Source organism: Nicotiana tabacum, chromosome 17, assembly GCF_000715075.1.
Source record: "Nicotiana tabacum cultivar K326 chromosome 17, ASM71507v2, whole genome shotgun sequence".
NCBI lineage: Eukaryota > Viridiplantae > Streptophyta > Magnoliopsida > Solanales > Solanaceae > Nicotiana > Nicotiana tabacum.
The window spans coordinates 21,374,231-21,381,446 of NC_134096.1; positions in this window are offsets into that span (position 1 = coordinate 21,374,231).

Here is a 7,216-nt window from a genome sequence, read left to right on the forward strand (position 1 = left end):
AAGACAAGTATAGAGAGAAACTGATATATTATTCAAACTTCAAACTTCTGTACATAATGAACTGAATTCTCCTCTATTTATAGAAGAAAGGAAGCTGTTGTGTAAGCTGCTACTGCAAGCTGCTGTGTAAACTGCTTGTAAGCTGCTGCTGCAAGCTGCTGTGTAAGCTGCTTGTAAGCTGCTGCTCTAAACTGTTGTGCCAGATATAGATAATCTTCTATCATGGGTAATATTTATCCATAGCAGAATATCGAAAGGATAAGCTTCTTCAGGAGGCTTATTTACAACGGAGTACTAAATGAACATCCATAATATAATATATTCATAACACTCCCCCTTGGATGTTAATTAAAAGATAACGTGCCTCGTTAAAACCTTACTAGGAAAAAATCCCGTGGAAAAAAATCCTAGTGAAGGAAAAAGAGTACACATATTTAGTAATACGCATTGCTAACTGCCTCATTAAAAACCTTATAAGGAAAACCCTGTGGGAAAAAACCTTAATAAGGGAAAAAGAGTATATCGCGTATTTTACTCCCCCTGATGAAAACCTTGTTTCAAATATTTAAGTCTCTGCATTCCAATCTTGTATACCATCTTCTCAAAAGTTGAAGTTGGTAAAGATTTGGTGAATAAATCCGCCGGATTGTCACTTGAACGGATTTGTTGCACATCAATATCACCATTTTTCTGAAGATCGTGTGTGTAGAATAATTTTGGTGAAATGTGCTTCGTTCTATCTCCTTTTATAAATCCTCCTTTCAATTGGGCTATGCATGCAGCATTGTCTTCGTATAAAATTGTGGGTTTTTTCTCACATTCCAAACCACATTTTTCTCGAATAAAATGAATTATTGATCTCAACCATACGCATTCCCTACTTGCTTCATGAATAGCTATTATTTCAGCATGATTTGAAGAAGTAGCAACAATAGATTGTTTTGTGGAGCGCCATGATATGATAGTACCTCTACATGTAAACACGTACCCGGTTTGAGATCTAGCTTTATGGGGATCAGATAAATAACCTGCATCTGCATAACCAACAAGATCTGCACCATCTTTGTTAGCATAAAATAAACCCATATCAAGAGTTCCCTTTAAATATCGTAATATATGCTTAATCCCGTTCTAATGTCTCCATGTAGGAGAAGAGCTATATCTTGCTAGTAAATTAACAGAAAATGCTATGTCTGGCCTTGTAGCATTAGCAAGATACATAAGTGCACCAATTGCACTAAGATAGGGTGTTTCAGGACCCAGGAGTTCCTCATCCTCTTCTGGAGGTCGGAATGGGTCCTTATTCACTTCAAGTGATCGAACAACCATTGGTGTACTCAATGGGTGTGCTTTGTCTATGTAAAAGCGTTTTAAGACCCTTTCTGTATAGGCAGATTGATGGATAAAGATCACGTCTGCTAAATGTTCAATTTGCAGACCAAGACAAAGTTTTGTCTTCCCAAGATCTTTCATCTCAAATTCTTTCTTAAGATATTCAATTGCCTTTTGGAGCTCTTCTAAAGTTCCAACAAGATTTATGTCATCAACATAAACAACAAGTATAACAAATTCTGAAGCCATTTTCTTTATGAAAATACATGGACAAATAACATCATTTATGTAACCTTCTTTCAGCAAATATTCACTGAGGCGATTATACCACATGTGCCCAGATTGCTTTAAACAGTACAAAGATCTTTGTAATCTGATTGAGTACATTTCCCGAGATTTTGAATATGCTTCAGGCATTTTAAATCCTTCAGGGATTTTCATGTAAATTTCATTATCAAGTGACCCGTACAGATAAGCTGTAACCACATCCATTAGATGTATTTCAAGCCTTTCACGTAAGGCTAAACTGATGAGATATCAAAATGTTATGGCATCCATAACGGGTGAATATGTTTCTTCATAATCGACTCCAGGTCGTTGTGAGAATCCTTGAGCGACAAGACGAGCCTTGTATCTTTCAACTTCATTTTGCTCATTCCTTTTTCGTACAAAAACCCATTTATGACCAACTGGTTTTATACCAGCAGGTGTTTGGACTACTGGTCCAAAGACCTCTCTTTTAGCAAGTGCGTTCAATTCTTATTGAATTGCCCCTTGCCATTTTGGCCAATCAGATCTTTGTTGACATTCTTCGACAGATCGGGGTTCAAAATCCTCACCATCTTGCATAATGTTAAGTGCAACATTATATGCAAAAATATTATCCACCACTATTTCAGATCGATTTAAATTAATCCCATCACCAGTAGAACTTATTAAAAGTTCTTCGCTCACTTGAGTCTCGGGTTTATTGATTTCTTCAGGAATCTCATAACTAATCAGATCTTGGGTCTCTTCAGGAGATCCCTTCATAATATCATTTTGATCATTTGTCAATTTTCTTTTTCTAGGATTTCGATCCTTAGAACCCATAGGCCTACCACGCTTCAGGCGTGCTTTAGGTTCACTAGCTCTCATGCTAATAGATGGTCCTGCTGGGACATCAATTCGAATAGGCGCATTCTCTGCAGGGATATGTGACTTAGTTATCCTTTTCAAATCAGTAAATGCGTCTGGCATTTGATTTGCTATATTCTGTAAATGGATGATCTTCTGGACCTCCTGATTACATATAGGGGTACGTGGATCAAAGTGAGATAATGATGAAACTTTCCACACAATTTCTCTTTTGATTTCCTTTTTCTCTCCCCCTAATTGTGGGAAATTTGTTTCATCAAATCGACAATCTGCAAATCGAGCAGTAAATAAATCTCCCGTCAATGGTTCAAGATAGCGAGTAATAGAGGGTGATTCAAACCCAATATATATTCCTAACCTTCTTTGGGGGCCCATCTTACTGCGCTGGAGTGGTGCTACTGGCACATATACAGCACATCCAAAAATTTGTAGATGGGTAATATTTGGTTCATGACCAAAAACTAATTGTGACGGAGAATATTTATTATAATGTGTTGGTCTGAGATGGATAAGTGATGCTGCGTGCAAGATAGCATGGCCCCAAACAGTAGTGGGCAATTTTGTTTTCATAAGTAGTGGTCTTGCTATCAATTGCAGTCGTTTAATAAATGACTCTGCAAGGCCATTTTGAGTATGAACATAAGCTACCGGATGTTCAACTTTTATCCCAACTGATAGACAATAATCATCAAAAGCTTGAGATGAGAATTCTCCAGCATTATCAAGGCGAATAGCCTTTATAGGATAATCTGGGAATTGTGCCCTTAATCGAATTATTTGGGCTAATAACTTTGCAAACGCCAGGTTGCGAAATGATAATAGGCACACATGAGACCATCTTGAAGATGCATCTATTAGGACCATAAAATATCTAAACAACCCACTTGGTGGGTGAATAGGTCCACATATATCCCCATGTATACGTTCTAAGAAGGTAGGGGACTCAATGCCAACTTTCATTGGTGATGGTCTAGTGATCATTTTGCCTTGATAACAAGCATCACAAGAAAATTCATTATTTGTAAGAATCTTCAGGTTCTTTAATGGATGCCCACTCGAAGTTTCAGTAATTCGTCTCATCATTATTGATCCAGGATGGCCCAAACGGCCATGCCAAAGCACAAAAGTATTTGAATCAGTAAACTTCTGGTTTACGATAGAGTGTGATTCAACTGTACTAATCTTTGAATAATATAAGCCAGAAGATAAAGTTGGTAACTTTTCTACAATGCATTTCTGGCCAGAAATATTCTTTGTAATACAAAGATATTCCACATTCATTTCATCTATTGTCTCAATATGATACCCATTTCGGCGGATATCTATAAAACTCAACAAGTTTCTTCGGGACTTAGATGAGTATAATGCATTGTCGATAATAAGTTTTGTTCCCTTAGACATAAATACAATAGCTCTTCCGGAGCCTTCAATCAAACTTATATTACCAGAAATTGTAGAAACATTTGCTTTTTCCTTATGCAAATAAGAAAAGTATTTCTGATCTTTGAATATGGCATGAGTTGTCCCACTATCAACTACACAAATATCTTCATGATTGGTCTTTGATCCAAACATAATTTGAGGATTATCCATATTCTTCAAAATGACATAAACAAAATAAATATGATAGTAAATATTATTATCAAAGCATAACTTTTATTTATGTACAACAATTACATAACCATACTATCTACTACAAATAACAAAAATTAAAATATTTACATCTCTACAGATTCACTACCGATCACATGACTTGTTTCTCCTTCTGGGAGTGCAAAGTAATCAGCTACATCCAAATGCATGAAGTCTAAATTATCTTCAGAAATAAAATTTGCTTCAGCATTTTTCTCTGTCTTCTTCAGGGAAGCTTGATATAGCTCAACCAGGTGCTTTGGCGTACGACATGTACGTGACCAGTGCCCTTTTCCTCCACATCTATAGCATGCATTTTCTGGCTTTGCTGCTTGTACCGCTTCATGCTTTTGTTCCTTCCTTTTCCACTGCTGGTGGTGAGGAGGGTTCTTTGATGCATTATTATTACCACGATTAGAGTTTCCTCCCCGACCACGGCCATGACCACGACTGGGGCCATGTCCCCTTCCACGTTTAGCTTGGTGGAAGTTCGTCTCATTCACTTCAGGGAATGGACAAGAACCAGTAGGTCGGCTTTCATGGTTTTTCATTAATAGCCCATTATGTTGCTCGGCTATAAAAAGATGTGAGATAAGTTCAGAATACTTTTTAAATCTCATCTCTCGATATTGCTGATGCAGGAGCATATTCGAGGCATGAAAAGTGGTGAAAGTTTTCTCCAACATATCATGATCAGTAATATTATCACCACATAGTTTCAATTGGGAAATAATTCTGAACATAGCAGAATTATACTCACTTATAGATTTAAAATCTTGTAGCCTTAGATGAGTCCAATCATAACGTGCCTGTGGAAGAACGACCATCTTCAGGTGGTCATATCTATCTTTCAAATTACTCCACAGTATGACTGGATCTTTAACAGTAAGATATTCCATTTTCAGGCCCTCATCAAGGTGATGGCGTAGGAATATCATTGCTTTGGCACAGTCTTGGTTTGATGCCTGATTTTTATCTTTGATGGTGTCTGCCAGACCCATCGCATCAAGATGAATTTCGGCATCAAGCACCCAAGACATGTAGCTTTTGCCCGATATATCCAGGGCTACAAACTCAAGTTTAGAAAGATTTGACATTATTTAGAAAAAGAAAGTTCGTACCTCTTATACTTTCAAAGTATTTGCTCGAGATGGCAGAGTCTCGTGCTGATAACGTGTTATAAAATAAAGACTGTAAAGTAAAGACAAGTATAGAGAGAAACTGATATATTATTCAAACTTCAAACTTCTGTACATAATGAACTGAATTCTCCTCTATTTATAGAAAAAAGGAAGCTGCTGTGTAAGCTGTTACTGCAAGCTGCTGTGTAAGCTGCTTGTAAGCTGCTGCTGCTGTGTAAGCTGCTTGTAAGCTGCTGTGTAAGCTGCTTGTAAGCTGCTGCTCTAAACTGTTGTGCCAGATATAGATAATCTTCTATCATGGGTAATATTTATCCATAGCAGAGTACCGAAAGGATAAGCTTCTTCAGGAGGCTTATTTACAACGGAGTACTAAATGAACATCCATAATATAATATATTCATAACAAAAACATAATTTTGACCGCTTTTTGTTTTTCAAAAAACTCATTTTCAAAAAATCTTAAAAAACTTACCAAATTTCATGAATAAATACATTTTGGAAAAAATAATTCAGAAAAAAGAAAGAAAGAAAATCTATGGATAAATGGATCCTAGTCTCCAACATTTTTTAAGAAATAATCAAATAGGGGAAGAAAAAAAATCTTATCGAAAGGAATAGACTAGTGCCTACATATTTTGCATGCTGAACTATTAGCCTATTGGCGGGACTAGAACTAGCTTTTACAAAAATAAAATTATTTTCTCTAATTGTGGAAACATATACTTATGTATTAAGCAATTTATTTTCTACAACTATTACTCTCTATTGACACATTGTTAATGTTGCAGGTTTCTTCTTGACGTTTGTAGGCATTGTGGATATCTGCCACATTTTAGGGAGATAAATGATATAGAAGACAAGCTTGCACGATATGGAAGAAGTTCTATTCCACTCAGTTTGAAAGAAGCCACTATCATATTTGGGAAACTCCTTCCCATTTTCTTTACATACTTCTAATAAAGACAATTGTCACGGAACCGATTTAAAAGGGTTCCGTGCGGACATCAAGATAGCTTGACTGCTACTCTAGCTTCAGTCCTAACCAAGAAATAAGCATAATATCGTGCTTGAATCAAGGCAATCACACAAACTCAAAGTTAGGGAAGATAATGAACTGAAAGGCACATAAAGGATGGGAGGCCAAGACTAATTTTCGGATTTGCTTGATATACAAAAGAAGAAAATACAAGTGTATGAGATCTGCCTTCTAACAAGGCATATACATGTCTATATATACAATGAATGTCCACTATAGATTTGTTGGCAGTGGACCCGTCCAGCTGTGTAGCACAACTTTCTGCTTGCATCATGTGATCTCCATGATTATATTGGCAGCCTTTGTGCCAATGGTCCTGTCCAGCTGTTGTGCCCCAGTTCTTGCTGGCAAAGTGTTGCCTCCCTGATTGTCCTGGCAGGCTGTGGTCCTGTGCAGCACATGCCTTTGCTGGCAGATAGTTGCCTCCATGATTGTCCTGGCAGGTTGGGGTCCTACCCAGTTGTGCAGCATGTGATATTGCTGGCAGAGTGTGGCCTCTATGAGGGTCCTGACAGCCCGTGGGATTGTTGCCTCCATGTGCAAAGACCCTCTGGTCTTTGGCAGCAGAGTTTGGCTCGGTTTGGAGCCCTTTAGGCGGAAAATTCGTTTGGAAACTATGCGGGGCGGTGCACTATGCTGGATTAACGATTGATATGTTATCCGTTACAATTATTACATTCAATTATTTGTAATAACCAAATTTTAGCTTCCTAGTTTTCCGTTTCTAAGCAAGAAAATAAAATAAAAATTAATGTAAATAGAAATAGCAGATGCATTTTTTGTTATGGTTGTTATAATATGGCCAGCTTGCAAATTTAAAAGAATCACATCGCACATACTCAAATAACTTGTACAAAACTGCCACTTTTCCTTTTTCTATTCAGAAATATAATGGTTTTCAACAATTTTCGAGAAATAACCAACTAGGAATATATAA